Consider the following 17,654-nt stretch of genomic DNA (forward strand, 5'->3'; position numbering starts at 1 on the left):
ATAATCATTAAATTGCAGTCTGTTAGTCCAAACGATCCCCCCCCCCCCCATACATTGGTTATTACAGTTACAGTGATGCTGAGCTAGATAATGATTAAGAACTGACAATTAGTTCCAGGTGCAATTTTGCATGTAATATACATACTTTAAAAAGTGAGAAGAATTGAATACTTATTTGATCCTTTCTGATCATGTCAATACTAAAAAATCTGCAGACGTGGCCCCTAAACTGGGTGAGGAAAAACCTAAAAAGTAAACCCTTTTAGGGAAAAGAAGAAGGCTGAAAGGCAGCTGCAGAGGCTCCTTTTCCCTGGGTTAGGGTTAGGGTTTAATGGGTTAGGGTTTAATGGGTTAGGGTTAGGGTTTAATGGGTTAGGGTTAAATGGGTTAGAGGGTTAGGGTTTAATGGGTTAGGGTTTAATGGGTTAGAGGGTTAGGCTTTAATGGGTTAGGGTTTAATGGGTTAGGGTTAGGGTTTAATGGGTTAGGGTTAGGGTTTAATGGGTTAGGGTTAAATGGGTTAGAGGGTTAGGGTTTAATGGGTTAGGGTTTAATGGGTTAGGGTTTAATGGGTTAGAGGGTTAGGGTTTAATGGGTTAGGGTTTAATGGGTTAGAGGGTTAGGCTTTAATGGGTTAGGGTTTAATGGGTTAGGGTTTAATGGGTTAGAGGGTTAGGGTTAATGGGTTAGAGTTAGGGTTAGAGTTAGGGGTAGAGTTAGGGTTTAATGGGTTAGAGGGTTAGGGTTTAATGGGTTAGAGTTAGGGTTAGAGTTAGGGTTAGAGTTAGGGTTTAATGGGTTAAGGTTAGGGTTTAATTATGCAATTACTTCAGCAACATGTGAACATTTGTAATAATCATGATAGAGGGAATAAAGCAACAGCTGCTCAGGCAACAGAAACAGCTACTGAGTAACCTCACTAACTAACAGCAGCACTGATGGAGACAATCAGAGCAGTGGACACAAAATAAGAGTTACTAACATCAAGAATACAAGTTAAATCTGCTCTTTACTGGAATTCTAAAGACAATATCACAGAAGTATTTACTAAATCTGTCACATTCTTTTGTTTTCATTTACAGATGCCTCTGATAGCAGGTTTGATGGGGTTAGGGTTAGGAATAGAGTTAGGGTTAGGAATAGGGTTAGGGTTGGGAATAGGGTTAGGAATAGGGTTAGGGTTAGGAATAGGGTTAGGGTAGGGTTAGGGTTAGGAATAGGGTTAGGGTTAGGAATAGGGTTAGGGTTGGGTTAGGAATAGGGTTAGGGTTAGGAATTGGGTTAGGAATAGGGTTAGGGTTAGGAATAGGGTTAGGAATAGGGTTAGGAATAGGGTTAGGGTTGGGAATAGGGTTAGGAATAGGGTTAGAGTTTCTGTTGATTTAGGGTTAGGGTTAGAGTTAGGGTTAGGAGTTGTATGCATGGTGTCAGAGGTGGGAGGGTTAGGGTTACTGTTGATTTCAGGGTTAGGGTTAGGGTTTGATGGTTAGGGTTAGGGTTAGAGGGTTAGGGTTACTGTTGATTTCACTGGGTTAGGAATAGGGTTAGGGTTGGGTTAGGGTTTAATAGGTTAGGGGTAGGGTTAGGGTTAGGAATAGGGTTAGGGTTGGGAATAGGGTTAGAGTTTCTGTTGATTTCACTGGGTTAGGGTTAGGTTAGGAATAGGGTTAGGGTTAGAGTTTCTGTTGATTTCACTGGGTTAGGGTTAGGGTTAGGAATAGGGTTAGGGTTAGAGGGTTAGGGTTACTGTTGATTTCACTGGGTTAGGAAGGGTTAGGAATAGGGTTAGGGGTTAGGGTTAGTGTTGATTTCACTGCAGCTTCTGTTAGAAATGTGGAAACGCTCAATCTTAACAGGCAAAATGTGACAATCTAAATGTGAATATTCATAAACGTATGTTTTTTTAATGAGGTGCTTTTGCTTTAGTCAGTTATTTTCTTCATTTTTGTTATTACTTTTATTTAATGTGGCTTTCTTTATTAGAGTGTTCTTGGATTTCCACACACGTTGCTTGTTGACTGTTTCTGTACTTTTGTCGACTTTCTTTTGTCTTACATGCACAGGAATATCTTTGCTCATGCTAATCATCTGGCGTGTGTTTGCAGAGACACGTTCGTGATGCCGTATATATGTATGTATATATGTGTGTATATACACGTATATATACACACACATGTATGTTCCAATACAGCCTTCCTACTCTGCTGGCACCCTGGGGGGCCCATGCAGGGAGAGAACAGGAGCATCCTAGGACAGACATTTGGGTGGGTGGGTGGTGGAGAGGAGGGTCCTCCCCCTGTTCAGAAATGCAAATTGAATCAATCTGAGACTTTAAGACTTTTCAAGTGGGATTTAATTAGGAGCCGATTTTTAATGAGAGAAGGAAGAAAAGTGTTGGGGAGGGAGAGGGCTGCCTTCTCTGATCTGGGGCTCCAGCTGAAAAGACGATTCACAAATATCGACAACACCCTAACCCAGATGTGTGATCACACACACACACACACACACACACACACACACACACACACACACTTAAAGCCACTGCACATACTGTTTTTTACATTAACTCTGATAAAGGGTTTCAAACGATGCACGACTGCACGTTCTCGTTATGGATGCGTCACCTGTTGTTTAATAAATTGACCCGACTCTTCAGGACCTCCTCAACTTGTGATACTTCTAAGGTTGCTGTGAATAAAGATTAAAGTGATTTTTGGTTGTGTGAACTATATTTTGGAGGATCGGTCAGAAGTGTTGCTGCCGTGCGTTATCACATGCTTTGACAGACTTTTGGGGAACAACTCTTGGAGAGCGAGGTGACGCCAGCGCCCAGTGTGACGAGCCGTTTTGAGAGGATCGACTGACTTCTCCATTGTAACTGGATGCCCCTCATCTTGGAGAGAAAGCTGGAGAACTTTGGCATATTTGTCAAGGCCTGTGTGACATTTTTACCACATTCCTCTCTATATTTCCATTTTTATGTCCATTTCCACCAGAAGAATGGAGGGGAGGTTAAAATGTTGACTCATTAGACCTTTTAGTTTCATATTTATTTTTTCACTGTTTAAACCAAAAAGCCACCAGAAAAGCAAAATAAATATCAAGAAGAACCTATTTATATAACAATATTTAATGGCCCCTACCTTTAATCGAAGCTTGATGTCAGTGTGGCCCACGTGTTTTGGGGAGTTACTCAGGGTTAGGGGCATTATATTTTTTAAAACTTGTGGGCAACCATAGCGCAGGCTGATAACACAAAATAGCAATGTTGGTAACTTGTAACATGTTTTGGGAATGTCACTGAGTGGAGGGAAAATATATCCTGTCACTCCGTGGAAATAGGGTTTTTTATTGCCCCAGTCATATCTTCTTCTAACCCTGGTGTGAAGAGAAAGATTGGCAGTGAGCACAGACGCATCCCGATGTGTCTAATGTGCACAGATAAAGTTGCGGTGCACAAGGAATATAAAATCAAACGTCATTACTCAACTAGACAGGAGAATGCAAAATAGCAGGGAGCTGAGAGCAAAAAGAGTGATGCAGCAGTTTTATCTGCGTTTATGGTGAGATGAGTGCTCTATACGTGCGCTCTGTAAGTGCAGTCTGTTCAGAAAAGAAGGGTCAGGTTAGCACCGGGGCCGCCATCCCAAAATGTTGGAAGAGCCATATTGGACCAAAAAAACAAATCTTTCTGAAGCCGCAAAAATTCAAAGCCTTATATAGGGCTTATTATAGGCAACACATGCTGTAAGTGTCTATATTAGCCTACAAATACATCATTCATGATGAAATGTTTATTTTAACTGTAGCATCCTGGAGAGAATGACGCACCACATGGTGCTTTAAGTTTAACTTCCATTATAATGAGATGTTGAAATTAAATATTTATTATACGCATTTATACAGCATTGGAAAACTTGAAGATTGTTTGTCATGTTTTTCCTCTACAGAAATTTATATTAGGGTTATATATATATATATATATATATATATATATATATATATATATATATATATATATATATATATATATATATATATATATATATATCTCTCTGTGTGTGTGTGTGTGTGTGTGTGTGTGTGTGTGTGTGTGTGTGTGTGTCCCCATGCTGTCCCCCCTGCTGTTCTGCATAGGCCTAAACCCCCTCAGCCAGATCATCACCAAGAGTGGCTATGGGTACCAGTTCCGAAGTGGAACAACCGTCAGCCACCTCCTCTACATGGATGACATCAAGCTCTATGCCAAGAACGAGCGTGACATCGACTCCCTGATTCACCTCACTACGATCTACAGCAAAGACATTGGGATGTCATTCGGGCTAGACAAATGTGGGCGGATGATATCTAGAAGGGGAAAGGTGATCGCAACTGACGGGGTTGAACTACCTGAAGGGAACATCACAGATGTGCAGGACAGTTACAAATACCTGGGGATCCCACAGGCAAATGGTAACCATGAGGAGGCAGCTAGGAGGTCAGCCACAGCCAAATACCTGCAGAGGTTAAGACAGGTCCTGAAAAGTCAGCTGAATGGTAAGAATAAGATCCAGGCCATAAACACCTACGCCCTGCCAGTAATCAGATACCCTGCTGGCATAATACCCTGGCCACTGGAAGAGATACAAGCCACTGACATCAAGACAAGGAAGCTCCTCACCATGCATGGAGGGTTTCACCCTAAGTCCAGTGTCCTGAGGCTGTACACAAAGCGAAAGGAAGGGGGCCGAGGACTAGTAAGTGTCCGAACTACTGTCCAGGAGGAAACAACAAGCCTCCAAGAATACATCAAGAAGATGGCCCCCACTGACCCACTGCTGAGTGAATGCCTCAGGCAACAAAAGCCCACCAAGGAGGAGGAACCTGAGGGGCTATCATGGAAGGACAAGCCCATGCATGGAATGGACCACCGACAAATTGAGGAAGTGGCTGATATCGAGAAAACCTACCAGTGGCTGACAAAGGACTGAAAGACAGCACAGAGGCACTAATCATGGCTGCACAAGAACTGGCCCTGAGCACCAGAGCAATAGAGGCCAGGGTCTACCAGACCAGACAAGACCCCAGGTGTGGAGATGCCCCTGAGACAGTCCAGCACATCACAGCAGGGTGCAAGATGCTGGCAGGCAGGGCACACATGGAACGGCATAACCAGGTGGCTGGCATAGTATACAGGAACATCTGCACTGAGTATGGGCTGGAGGTCCCAGGGACCAGGTGGGAGACACCTCTGAAAGTGGTGGAGAACGAGCAGGCCAAGATCCTGTGGGACTTCCAGATCCAGACTGACAAGATGGTGGTGGCCAACCAGCCTGACATAGTGGTGGTGGATAAACACCAGAAGACAGTGGTGGTGATAGATGTAGCAATCCCCAGTGATGGCAACATCAGGAAGAAGGAACACGAGAAGCTGGAGAAGTACCGAGGGCTGAAGGAGGAGATGGAGAGAATGTGGGGGATGAAGGCAACAGTGGTCCCAGTGGTGATTGGGACACTAGGGGCAGTAACACCCAACCTGAGTAGATGGCTCCAACAGATACCAGGAACCACACCAGAGATCTCTGTCCAGAAGCGTGCAGTCCTAGGAACAGCTAAGATCCTGCGCAGAACCCTCAGACTCCCAGGCCTCTGGTAGAGGACCCGAGTCTGAAGGAAGGAGGTACCGCCCAGGAGGGCGAGGAAGAGAGATTTTTATTTATTTATATATATTCACACCATCTTTTTCCATTTTCATATTTTTGAAAAAGCTCCAGGGAGCCACTAGGACGGCGCTAAAGAGCTGGATGCAGGTTGAGAGCCGCGGGTTGCCGACCCTGGGTTAGCAAAATGAGCCTTTTAGCCAACACAGTAGCATAGAGCATTTCTGACATGTCAGGTAACAAAAGCTAAACATTTCCATTCGTACTTAGGGTTAGGGTTAGTTAGGGTTAGGTTTAGTTAGGGTTATGGTTAGTTAGGGTTAGGGATTCTCTAGGGTTAGGGTTGGTTAGGGTTACTCTAGGGTTAGGGGTCAGGGTTAGGGTTAGTTAGGGTTCCTCTAGGGTTAGGGTTGGTTAGGGTTAGGGGTTAGGGTTAGTTAGGGTTCCTCTAGGGTTAGGGTTAGTTAGGGTTACGGTTAGTTAGGGTTAGGGATTCTCTCGGGTTAGGGTTGGTTAGGGTTACTCTAGGGTTAGGGTTAGGGTTACTGTTGGGTTAGGGGTCAGGGTTAGGGTTACTCTCACTCTTAATGATGGCACAGACGCCACCGATGCTGCTTGTCCGTGGTGATGACAGTTTCAAAGTGATAGAGGAGGTGCCCAACAATTCCAATACATGGCCAGACCACCAGCCATCAGGTGGTCTGCCACCTGTGTGATCCCTGCGGATGCTGGCTAAGGTTAGGGTTCGGGACAAGTGGACACGTTTTGACAAAAGTCCAAAGCTCCTCCCAATTTTACAGCGTTCACACTTCATTCGCTCATTTTTTGAGCTCAGTCCCTCATTACGTCGTTATTAACACACTTGGCAAGACAAGGTGGGTTGGGGGAGATGAAAATGGAAGTGGGAAATGGAGGTTAGCTACAGAACTGGGTTAGTTAGGGTTAGTTAGGGTTGGGTTACTCTAGGGTTAGGGGTCAGGGTTAGTTAGGAGGAAATCTGTTCATCCTGTACCATCATTCACATCAGTAACCATTGGGCTGATGTAGAGCTTGTTGTTGGAAACTAAGATGAAATACATCATATTTCATAGAAAAATAATCAAAACCTCTTTTTGTTTTGGTTTGTTGAGATCCAGAAACCCAAAATGCTAATATGGACAAAGCAGTCTGTTCAAAGATTTTATTAACAAAAAGATGAAGCTGCTGATGATTTGGTGCAAATCACAGTCGAAGGAGCCTGATCAGAACAGCAGTAATCTGGAAACTGCTCAATAAAAGAGTGACACAGGTGAGGCAGGTAAAAACTCACAGAAGCAGGTAAATGACCACAAATGGATCTAGAAGGATCTGGACACATGAAGAGAAATGATCTGTTCTTTAATGCTGCAGATGCAACTAAGCAATATTAGCAGCAGGTGAGGTGGAGCTAATATTAGCAGCAGGTGAGGTGGCGCTAAATCAGCCCCACCTGTTCCCAGACAGGTGGGGCTGATTAGTATGCTAAGTAGTTACATATTTATAATCTGTCAATGGGTAGATGAAATAAATGATCCTTCACTTTAGTCTTCTTTAGACACTGTATTTGTAGGACAGCAGGGAATGCCCCACATGTATCTGCCAATATTTCTTCTTTCTTCATCAGCTGTTCTGTCACTCTGATGTCCCCCATATTCATATTGAGTTGCAGTTGCCTCCTGGTTTCTGATATGAGTTGAGTTTGGGTTGTTCAGGTCGGCAAAGTGCAGCAGATCGAGCCAGTCTTAGTATGTATAGTATTTTAATTTGACGTATACATCATTTCAAAGTGAGCTCGTGAAAATGACCTGAAAACACTCATGCGGAGCTTGTGGGGAACAAGAAATCATTTCAGAAATAAGCTGCATTTTTATAATTTGGCTTTCTTTACGGTGATGAAGAGATGTGTAACTACAGAAGGGCTGGGAGGAGAAATTAGGGAGGAGAAATTAACGAGCAGAAATGCAGACTGACGAGGGCGAGAGGGACGAGCCTGTTCTAAATTAATAACTGCTCTCTTCAGAAATGAATGTTCTCCCTCTCCCCCACTCGAAACCAAGCTCACAAATAAAGAAAGTCAGTCCAATGAATGCAGAAATAAATAAATAAACAAACTAGTAAATATATTAATATGTGACAATCTCAGAGACAGATAATCAATGTACCATCAGTGTAGCGTCGGTGTGTTTTGTGTGGGTTCAGGAAACGTGGGGGGCGGGTCCATGTGCTTTGGCATGTTCTACGTTCAGGCTGTAAACATGCATGCTTGCATCTTTCATATTCATGGCACGCACATGTCTCACTGCTGCTGGTCACGTGCAACAGCATACCTGGTCACATGCAACAGCATACCTGTATTAGTTTCCAGTTGTCAGTATGTGAGCATGTGTTGGGCAGCGGTGGCGGCTCTCTGATGATTAGCCTTAACTTCAAACAGCTGGAAGTAATGAAATATTTAGGAAGCTCTGGGAGTCAGGGAATATTAATACTGCCTTTTTCTCCTCTCTCAAACCTCCCTCTCCTAGTTTCTCCTTCCACCCTGACTCAACCATCCTAAAATTCCCTTCTTGCAATGATTAAGTCTCCTAGCTTGCGACCTTGGTTGGTCCAAACTTCTGCTGAATATCTCACTTCCTCTCCGATTGTAAACTCTGACCCTGATTACCAGTGATCAGGTCTTTAATGGCATGATCCATAGTCTTCAAGACAGATTAGAAAGTGTGATTTAATTTATTTAAATTATATCAGAAGAGGAAAATATATTTTATTACCAACCGGCCCATGTCCAACAAACGGGGTTCTATCATCTGATTGTTTTCAACTCTTCCTAAACAAAGTCATCTTGAAGAAGAACCATCACAGAACCTCCAGAACCAGTCATTGGACTTTAACCACTGCTGTTTATGTTGCATGCACATGATTTAGTTGGTGCATCTAATGAGGCATCTTCAACAAGATGAATCAACAATGGACCAACATGTGCAAAATTTGTGAAAATAACAAGATGCTGTTCAGAGTTTTACTTGTGAGTCAAAGTTATACAGAAAATCCTTTCAGTTTAGAATGAAATTATTCGTATTTTATAGCTCAAATTAGTTACTTCTTAGTGTCCCTTTTTGTAATAGACCTCAAAATATTCTAATCACATAGTCATTATCACTTGACAGTAACTTTGGGTGAGTTCGATTTTTCAGCACGTGTGATTTCCCTCCGCAGAACTCGAGGCTTCTTTTTTGTTCTTCAATAAACCCTTTTGAGACCTACTTGGCTGTTTCCTGTCTGCATTCGGGTCCTGGTCCAACTAAACCTTAACCGTTTCTCTGCCAACACTGTTTACACTGCGGGTGGGAATATTGTTGGACGGAGCAAGGAATACATTGAGGATCTCCTCAATCCCACCGACAGGCCTTCCACTGAGGAAGCAAAGGTTGGGGACTCTAAGGTGGTCTTCACTGTCACTCAAGCCGAATTTATTGAGGTAGTTAGTAAGTTTCCTGGTCAAGCTGTATATCCTTCAAAGTGTGCTTGGGGGTTGATGGTAATTTGCCTCACCAGTGAACATGTGTTTTATTGATCTGGAAAAGCTATTTGAACCTGTCCCTTGCTTTATCCTGTAGGGGAGCTCCATGAATATGGTGTGTGTGGCCTTCTGCTAAGGGCTGTTCAGTCTCTGTATGACCAGAGAAAGAGGTTGGTTTACATGGCCGTCAGTAAGTCAAACCGGTTTCCAGTGCATGTTGGACGTCCGCAGGGCTGCTCTTTGTCACCGGTTCTGTTCATAATTTTTATGGACAGAATTTCTATGCGTAGCCAGGGGCTAAAGGAAGTCCAGTTTAGGATTTATTCTCTGCTTTGTGTGGATATTTTCCTGTTGGCTTCATCAAGCCAGTGCCTTCAGCATCTACTGGGGTGGTTTGCAGCTGATAGGTTGGGAATCAGCATTTCCATCTCCAACACCATGGTTCTCCCCTGGAAAAGGCTAGCTTCTGATCAGGAATTCTCTGGCTTCCAGGACCATGTTGAGTTTCATATAGACAAAGAGTGCCTGGCTTTTTATTTGGCAGCCAGACAGGAATGTCACCTTCTTAGGAGAGCTCACTGTGGTATATATATATGCTGTCTGAACTTTCCCTTTGGAGAGGCACTTTTCTGATGTGCACCTGTACTGGAGTTGTGTTGTCTCCATATTGCGCAATATAAACTTAATTCCTGATAAGTGTTATGTGGCTTTTACTTTAAAAACATACCCAGAGTGCTTTTTGGACAAAATCCCCCATGACATTTTCCCTCTCCAGGTTGGTGGAGAGGTTTTGTCTCAAGTGGAGGGTTTCAAGTATTTTGGGGTCTTGTTGATGAGTGAGGGAAAGACGAAGTGTGAGATTTACAGGGGTTAGGGTTAGAGTTAAATCTCACACTTCGTCTTTCCCTCACTCATACGGCCCTCGATGCCCACCCCTTCTCTAATGCATGCTTTAGTGCTAAATCTAATCTTCCGACAACTCTTCTTTGGGTCCAGGTACGGGAGGCTGACTCCATCGCTACTTTAAGATCAGACTTAAACCTTCCTCTTTGAAAAAGCTTATTGTTACTAATTCTGTAGTTCCAGTTACTATCATAGACAGACAAATTATCATACTTAGGGGGTCGTCTAATCGTTAGGTCACATCTTAGCTATGCTGCTATAGGCCGAGGTCCGGAAACATGATCACCTGACAGGCCTCTGTCACCCCACTGGGGGGGGCTCCTCCTCCTCCTCCTCCTCCTCCTCCTCCTCGCGTCTGCAATCCAGAGGTCTGGTGAGTCAGCGTGTTCCCAGTGGGTTGTTTTCAACCCTTCCTTCGGGCACTATTTTTTTTGTATGCTTTAATTTGCCTTTTTGGAGTAACTCCGGGGGGGGAGGGGGTACGCAAGTCAAAGAGTGGACTTAAGATAAAGTCCTCTCTTATGACGTTAAGCGTTTAAAGAGGCCTTCAATTGGTACGCTCTGAAGAGCTAGGTAGGTGCGTTAGTTTCCTGGTTAGGCAGTCAGGACCAGACTCTCTGACACCCTGCGTCTTGGGGTGGTTGCAGTGCAGTCTCTCGGATTTTGGTCCGATTCTGTTAATTGCTAATTTGGAGGCTTCACCTGCTTCACCTTTCGACGTAAGCCGAAACATTCGCATGGTTCCACCATTAGCGAGCGTGAGGTTGAAAAGTATTTCGCCCACTTTGAATGCGTCGCTATAAACTTTAAAATGGCCAGTCGGCGTCTGGACCTTGCTATTGCAATGTGTGTTAACAGGAAGGCACAAGATGTTTTATTCAGCTCTTACTGTTGACCAGAGCGCAGACTATATTGTTAAAACTGCTATTTTAAACGCGTAGGAAAAATGATAAGTTGACTTATATGGAGTTTGCGAGAGAGAAAGAAAATGCCCTTCGATAGGTGGCTCACTTCTTTACGAGGTGCAGTCAATGGCCCAACTTTGAGAAGTTTGTTTTGCTTGAAGAGTTTCAAAAATTGTGTGCCAGAGGTTGGTCGCGACTTATTAATGACCAGAAAGTTACCACGTTGGCACAGGCCGCTGTTTGTGCTGACGAATTCACGCTCACTCATTAAACAGTCTTCACTCGTCGGGCACCATTTAAGCCTTCTAGTCTCTAAGCGCAGCTGGCGCAATTCTAAGACAAACAGACCCTCGTCTCCCACCACTGAAACAAGAGAATATTTTTACTGTCATGAGTCGGGTCATTTAATCGCTGTTTGTCCTGTGCTGCAAAGAAAAAAAAAAAAAAATCAGTCTCCTAAGCGCTGGCCTAAGAGTGTTGGATTTGTGTGTGCTACCAGCGCTGATGAGTTAAATCATGACATTGACCCTGTGTATGATCCGTTTATCTTGAAAGGAAAAGTCTCTTTAACTGCTAGCGGTGTAGATGGGAAGTCTATCTCTATTCTTCGGGACACTGGGGCCGCAATTAGCTGTATTCTCGAGTCTGCCCTTCCGTTTTCTGACCGAACATATTGTGGCTCTGATGTTTTACTTATGGGGATCGAGTTGGGGATAACACAAGTTCCCTTGCATGAGATTTATCTGAGCACCGATTTGGTGAGCGGTCCTGTGAGGGTTGCTGTTCGGGCACAGCTTCCTGTGAAAGGGGTTGAATTCTTATTGGGGAACGATTTGGCTGGTGGAAAAGTGATTCCGATACCTGAAGTGATCTCTACTCAGTTACAAAATACTGACGAGGACCCCGAGTTTAAAAATGTGTTCCCTGCGTGCGTTGTGACAAGAGCTCAGGCTCGTAAATTTAGGGATGTGCTGGATTTGTCCGACAGTTGTTTGATTTCAGATGATCCGTTTCAGTCCCCCTCCAGTGCGCCGTCACAGGCAGCAGACGCTCCGTTGCTGTCCACACCCGATGGGGCTGAAACCGCGCACCTCGACCTGTCGCTGCCCGTTGACAAAGCGCTGATTAAAAGGGAGCAAGAAAGCGACCCATCTCTCGCAAAATGCCGCGTTGCTGCTACGAAAAATATGGCGACTGAGATTAAATTAACTGACTATTTTTGGGAAGATGGTTTATTAAAGCGAAAATGGATTCCACCCGTTTTTGCAGATTTGGGCTGGAATACTGCAAATCAATTAGTTGTTCCCGCTAAATACCGCTTGCATGTTCTTTCATCGGGGCACGATCATGACTTCGCTGGGCACATGGGCATTACTAAAACCTATCAGAGGATCTTAAAGTATTTCTTTTGGCCTGGCTTGAAGTCAGATGTGGTCAAATACTGCAAGTCGTGTCATAAGTGCCAAATAGCGGGAAAGCCCAACCAAAAGATTCCACCTGCGCCGCTTAAACCGATTCCAATATTTGGGGAACCATTCGAGTGCATAATATTGGATTGTGTAGGCGCGCTGCCTAAAATGAAAGCCGGACATCGTTATATGTTAACTTTAATGTGTGCAGCATCATGACATCTGGAGGCGGTTCCTTTGAGGTCTCTTAAGGCAAAGCCTATAGTAAAAGCGCTACTTTCTTTTGCACGTTTGGCTTGCCAAAAGTGGTCCAAACGGACCAGGGGTCTAATTTTCTGTCAAGATTATTTCATCAAGTGTTGAAAGTGCTCAAGGTTAAACATGAGTCTCAGGGAGCTTTGGAAAGAGCGCATCAGTGTCTGAAGTCTCTCCTTCGTATTTACTGTCTGGATTCTGAGAAAGACTGGGATGATGGTCTCCCGTTACTTCTATTTGCCATTAGAGAGACAGTTCAAGAATCCTTAGGTTTTAGCCCGGCTGACCTAGTTTTTGGGCACACTGTGCGCGGTCCATTAAGATTGCTGCGTGAACACTGTGAGGCTGATATGGCCGTATATTCATATTTTGGATTATGTGAGTTCTTTCCGAGAGCGTTTACATAAGGTGTTTACTTAAGGCCTGTGAGATCGCTCAAGCAAACCTAGCCACCGCTCAAGGCGAAATGAACTCGCTTTGACGGGCATTGCAAGGCACGTTCATTCAGTGCTGGTGACAAAGTTTTAGTGCTTTTGCCAGTATTGGGGTCTGCATTACAGGCGAAATTTTCAGGTCCCTACGAAGTTTTGTCTAAACTAAGCGAGACCAACTATGTTATTAGGACACCTGACCGAAAAACCCGGTTGTGCCACATTAACATGCTTAAGGCCTATGTGCCTCGAGAGGTTGCCTCTGCAGAGATCACCCCTGTGGCCGTCACAGGCGTTGTAACAGCGCCCCCTGTCTATTCTCCGGAGGAGGATGACCTAAACCTGCGTGATGTCCCAGTGTCCTCTGCTAGGCCCAGAGTCAAAGCCCCAAATTTTAGTTGCAGCAGTGCAAAATCCAGAGTTCCTTTCATGTCAACCAAATTTGGAAGTCAGACAGTGTTTTCATCCCAGCCAAAGAATTTTAGGCCATAAATTCTCTTCTAAGTTTGTTTTATGTAGAATTTGACCAGATCATTTCTCATTTAAATAAGAAATTTTACACTTTGTATTTTTTTGTTGATCGATCACTTTACTTTGTTACGGTACGTGGTGGTAGCGGACCCGAACGCAGGCCAGGACACAGTGGTGGAGAGGTCAAAGGCTTTATTTACAGGGAAGGGGAGCACACATTGACCACAAACAGTCCCCGAAGGGGATCGGGAGGCAGCGTCTGCCCGTCCCAGGTCCATCGGCGAGTCCCCACACCAGATACAGTCCCCCTGGACTGCTGGGAACTCGGAACACCGTTGAGTCCTCAAACACGCTGCAGTCCTCCTGGACTGGTGAGGACTTGGGAGTCCGGCGCGACACGCTCACCACACGAACGTGCTCTGAGACAGTGAGGGCAGAGGCAGTCCTCCTAGACTGCAAGGGGGGCGGAAGCGGTCCTCCAGGAGACACGGAACAGGAGCGGCCCTCCAGGAGACACGGAACAGGAACAGGAGCGGCCCTCCAGGGAAACCGGAAGCACGGGAATAGGAGCGACCCTCCAGGAAACTCAGAGCACCAACATACGACAGGGAAAGCGACCAAACAGCTTCACCACGAACCATGCCCCAAAACTCGGTAGAGTTTTTTTCTGAAGCACTGCTCCGGAGCTCACTTCAAATCACGTGACTGATGACGTTTGAACCACTTCACTGCTTCATTCAGACTGAATCAGCTGACTGGTTCGGTTCAATGGGCGGGTCTCAGTTGTGTTTAAAAATGGATGAAACGTTGCCTATCTGGTCAATACCTTTTTGGATTGATTTGATTAGCGTTCGTATTGCTTTGCAATGGAACCAACCAGGAAGAGATCTCAAACCCTATACCCAAACTTGTACCACCTGGCAAACCAGTACCTCGCAACACCAGCATCCTCTGTGCCCTGCGAGAGGGTGTTTTCTAAAGCTGGGGAAATAGTTTCAAAAAGAGAAACCGCCTCAAACCCTTGACTGGAGAAACTGTTGTTTTTAAATAAAAATGCATAAGCACACCAGTTCACCCAAGCACCTTAGGCCCATACCCCCCATCTGTTCCTAAAATATAATAATAATAATAACAATAATAATTCAAAAGTGCACAAACAGCAAAACTCAAAGTGCACGCTTGCTGGGTCATCAACCTTTTGCATGGCTGCAGTACAACCAATGCGCCAGCAGATGACCCCCGCGTTCGAAATGATTGATGCTTTGAGTAGTGAACCAATTTTCAACACAATGGCCTAAAAGGGTTCAAAGCCTCATGAAGCCTCATTTGGACATCACTATGAACAGCCACCCTACCAACACCAAGGAACCCGAACCAGCGCCCACACGAGGCGAACAAACACACTCCACACATTAACAGACACACTCAGGAAAGTGAACAGACACCCCGGCCCTGACAGGCAGGCACAACCTGCTTAAATAGGCAGCAAGATGGAAATTGCCTACAGGTGCGCCCACCAGCACTGCCAGCTGCACCCAATTGTGCCCAACACCGCCCCCTGCAGGACAAAGACAGACACAAACCAGAAATCCCAACATACTTGCCTGCAAAACTGATGATTTAAAACATCTGTTTTTATTTAGAATATTAGGCAATCAATCCCCAAACATTAAATCAAAATACTGTTAATTCTGAAAATATTAATATAATAAAGTATAAATGGATCCCATCTTTAATCTTTAATATCCCATCTTTAATATCTCCAAGTACTGACATACTAGTACACACTCGTCTGACCCTTACAAAAGCTGTTGGTTCATTAAAATGTTCTGGAAAAAAGCTTGATGGTGGTTACAATAATCCAATAATACATTCGCTGTTTTTAAGGAAAACAGCCATGAAAGAAAGAGGTGAATGCTGTCGTGGTGCAGCTCTGGTCGCTGGACCCACTGCTGTTTAATGGTGCTCATGCTTGCCCCCACTGTGGACCTGCTCCACCCCTCATCCCTGTCTGTGTGTTTGAAATGTGCCAGCCAGATGTTCAGGGTTCAGGGCTGTTGGAAGCGCAGTCTAACATCGTCTCTGTGGATGGACTCCTATTGTTGCTCTACCTCTTTCCTGATGTCCATGTATCAGGCAGAAGTGCACTCGAGGAAAAATGAAGCTGCCAGCACATGGGCTTTTAAAAAAAATGACAGTGATTCAGACAAAATATCCGCACTTAAATTTTAATTTAATTATATACTTGTGGCAGGACGACGAAAGACTCCAAGCAGTTTTTCTTTGTTCTCTTTATTCACCTCCAAAGTCGACTGAACGAATGCTAAAAGTGCGCCAAAAACACAAGGGCGCGGAACACACCCCACAACCCATAATCAACCATGCTTATTTACTGCTTATTTACAGCTCAGCTCAAGCATCACAGACACCGTAGGTCTCAAGCATCCCTCCAGAGTGCAGCCATCTCACCCTTGGCCAAACAGAAGTATATATGGAGTGTCTGTAAGTGTGTATTTGGGTATGTGCACATATACAAGTGTGACTGTGGCAAAGAGAGAGTGAGGTACAAAGAAGGATTTCATTTTCTATGTGTTTGTGAGTTTCAGTGTTGGGCAGGCAAAGAGGTGCAACAGAGAACATTTAAACATGTTAAATTCACAACCCATTACCTCCTTCTAAATAACAACAAAGACAAAAAAGACGAAAGCTGCTCGTATTCATCATGGAGTCTATCATCTTTCAAACTGCCTGAAATGATTGTTGAAGCAAAAATATTAGAGTGGACTGCTGTACCAATTATGAATGAGGCAGAGCAGTTCTCAAAGATGTGTGTTGTGTGCGTGTGCATGCCCCCTCCCCCCAACACAGAAGGGTTAAGAAGAGCCATCTTTCATCTCCTCTGCATCATCACAACATCTGCATTATTAATGGCTCTGATTACTGTCATCAAAAATTCTTATTTATTTGGAGGGGGCAGGGGATTATGGTCTCCAGTTTAAGTTTTTCAAAAATAGCAATGCTGCAGTGATCTATCTAGTTCGGCACCCATAAACATGGAAATACTTGATCGCAGAGGCTCAAACCTTTTTCTTTATTTGGGCCTCACTCACATTTATCTCCTTCAATAAAATCTGTGTCTCCTTTGCCTCTCCTTTTCTTCCTCCTCCTTTCCTGGGTTCACCATTCAGTCCACCCTTCCCAATCTTTTCAGTCACTGCCATTTGCATGCAAATTGTTCATTAGCCAGTAGCAGGGAGACATAGCCAGAAGCTCACTACAGGTAATCAAGAACAAAAGTGTGTGCATTGATGCATGGAAAAATGGTAGAAAGGAGAAAGAGACAGAGAAGAGCAAGCAGTGAGAGATCATAGGGAAATTTCTATTGAGAGGGCAAGAGAAGGGTGACTTGGCAAAAAAAGAAAAACAAGGTGAGAAAAAGGGATGAAAAGCACAACAGGCAGAAAATAAATGCTCAAGGATTTTTGTAACGTGACTTTCATGTGACAGGCCGGAGCAGAATGAGGCCAATGCAACTCTGAGTGTGACAAGGATTTAAAAGCAAGTCTATTAAATGAAACACCGAATTAAGCAACCAGAAGGGAGTTTCCACTCTTGACATGTTTTGTCTGCAATTTAAAGAACAACTCGCAATGAATGTCTTATCAATCTAGAGATACCCATGATGCACAAAGTCATTGCTTTTTGAGAAGTGTGCATATATTTCAAAATAAAGTTCACACTCTGGTAATCTGACTGTTGATTAGCAGGTAAATTCAATGCAGCACAATGTCAGCAAACTTGGGTTGCATAGATAACCCAGGAAAACCAACCTTTGTGTTACATTCTGCCCTCTAAATACAGGAAATTATGCTGCCAGTGTATCTTGATGCTATAATGGCATGCTACTTACTGAGATGATATTTGAATGTCCATCTTGAAGAATCATATGAGAGAGACAAGTTCTACACGACAAAATTGGATCCAACAGTTCCTTGCAAGAGTGGTAAAAAGTTAAATCAGAATAAAATTACACTTCTTTTGTCTAAAGCCAGAAACTTTTATATTTTATAATTGTAAAGATCTGTACTAATGTAAATTATGCAGAT

This window comes from Takifugu rubripes, chromosome 7 (assembly GCF_901000725.2).
Source record: "Takifugu rubripes chromosome 7, fTakRub1.2, whole genome shotgun sequence".
NCBI classification, from domain to species: domain Eukaryota; kingdom Metazoa; phylum Chordata; class Actinopteri; order Tetraodontiformes; family Tetraodontidae; genus Takifugu; species Takifugu rubripes.